This window comes from Equus przewalskii, chromosome 9 (genome assembly GCF_037783145.1).
Source record: "Equus przewalskii isolate Varuska chromosome 9, EquPr2, whole genome shotgun sequence".
Lineage (NCBI taxonomy): Eukaryota > Metazoa > Chordata > Mammalia > Perissodactyla > Equidae > Equus > Equus przewalskii.
In genome coordinates, this window is record NC_091839.1 from 68,568,727 (window position 1) to 68,570,891 (window position 2,165).

At 34.5% G+C, this 2,165-nt stretch overlaps 1 non-coding gene across 1 annotated transcript; it reads left to right on the forward strand.

Annotated features, from left to right (window-relative positions):
- The first annotated feature begins 930 nt into the window (after positions 1–930).
- LOC139073774 (U2 spliceosomal RNA) lies at positions 931–1,125 on the forward strand. Its single transcript, XR_011522761.1, has one exon. It is a non-coding gene; the product is annotated as a U2 spliceosomal RNA (small nuclear RNA).
- Positions 1,126–2,165: the final 1,040 nt, after the last annotated feature.

Consider the following 2,165-nt stretch of genomic DNA (forward strand, 5'->3'; position numbering starts at 1 on the left):
TGGGCCAACTTGTCTCACAGTTAAATATAAAGCACTACTTATACTCACTATGAGAAACTGTTAATATGTATTTGTGTTGGAAACAAGTTATATAGAGAAAAATTGAATGATTTATTTTTCCCTGAAGGTCTAATCCTTAGATCTACTTTAAACTGTTTTCTAAGGCAAAAAGTCAAGACAAATAATTCATTCTGATACCTAGCTGTTAAGGCTTTGAATAAGAGAAAGATGTAATAATCTGCAGCAAATAGTCAGATGTTAGGCTGAGGTTCCAAAACTCTTGGTATTGATTGTGTACATTTTTATTTCAGAGGATCAGTGTATTTCAGAAAAATGCCTCCCTGTGGTAGAGAATAACAACATAGCTCATAACTTTCTTCTAAATATTCAAATGAATGCTCGGAGAGACCTGTACTTAGCCCTTCAATAAGTTGTTTGTAAATATGAACCAAAAGAACTGTCAGTTTCATCCTGACGACGAAATCCCTAGATTTTTCACTTCAAGAGTATTTTTTTTCCTCAAAGATTTTATTTTTCCTTTTTCTCCCCAAAGCCCCCCAGTACGTAGTTGTATATTTTTAGTTGTGGGTCCTTCTAGTTGTGGCATGTGGAACGCCGCCTCAGCCTGGCTTGATCAGTGGTGCCATGTCCACGCCCAAGATTCGAACCGGTGAAACCCTCGGCCGCTGAAGCCCAGTGCCCAAACTGAACCACTCGGCCACAGAGCTGGCCCCGAAGAGTATTTTCAACTATTAATTTATCTTCATTTAAACTTCAGATGTTTTTCAAATGACTTCACCATCTGTAACTTATTTCAAAAATTATTCCTACTTTAAATACTCATTTTTGGGTGTGATCAGACAGCAATATAAAGCAATCGAACATTTTATCACTTGATAATAACTAAATGTTATATCAAATTATCCACTCACCGCTTCTAGGCCTTTTGGCTAAGATCAAGTGTAGTATCTGTTCTTATCAGTTTAATATCTGATACATCCTCTATCCAAGGACAATATATTAAATGGATTTTTGGAACAAGGAGATGGAATAGGAGCTTGCTTGCTCCGTCCACTCCACGCATCGACCTGGTATTGCAGTACTTCCAGGAACGGTGCACCAAAAAAAAATTGTCCACTCTTGATTCTGCTCTCTCGTGATGAAAGGATTATCAGCAGTAAGCTATATAAGAGAAACTGGAAAGTAAGGGTTACTGAACTTGGTACTGTTCAGTATTGCTATTCTAACCCTCTCTTTCTCTTTCATGTTTCAACAGAATGTTTCAAATTAGCAAAAATTCTTCCTTCCTGAATTTAAAAAAAATCACTTAACTAATAAGACATAAGTTCCCCATTCTCTCATTTTTGTTTAAACAAAATAAGGAATAAAATGATCTGAGATTCAAAAATAATTCAAAGATTAAAAAAGGATAGCTCAACTAAATATTCTGATGAAACAAAATTTTAATATTATTTTTGTCAACTTCTGGAAACAAAGGACACTATTCAAAACACATGTTTAATATACCTACCACTAATATGTAACTACTTTAAGGTGTAATATATCATTACTTTTTTACTAGAATCAATAGGTCTTTATTTTCTTTCTAAAAATAGATTGTCATACAAAGCTTGCTATATGTCTAAAGAGGCCACGATTTGTAGTTATATCTATTTTTCCATACTTACTGTGCCATTGAATAGTAAGCATAGCAAGGGTTGAAAAATAAATACTACATATTTATATATGTCTGTATTATAGTATGTTATGGTTCTTTTTCCTGTTTTACAACTCCATTTGTTGCAGAAAAACATTAAAATATTTTCATATTCTCTTTCTTTCTCTACTCACTATGAATAATTCTCTCTTGCCTCTTAAACTCCTGGGTCTTGTGAGGATCAGGGTACCAGGTGAGGGAAGAATTGAAACGAGTTTGAGCTAGTTAGATTGCTTTAAATTGGAAATGACAAAGAATTGTTTGTAGAAGAAAATTATGAAAAAGAAGAAAAAATAAAGGAAAAGAGAGCAAGAAAGGTAAGGGTCAATTCATCTGGCTTGAGGGAATATTTTGAGGTGTTCTGAGGCTAGAGTTCAGGGTGAGCTGCTCTACCATGTGGCACAGGGCTCTAGGAAGATGGGTGAAAAAGAAGATTTAAACCAATTTT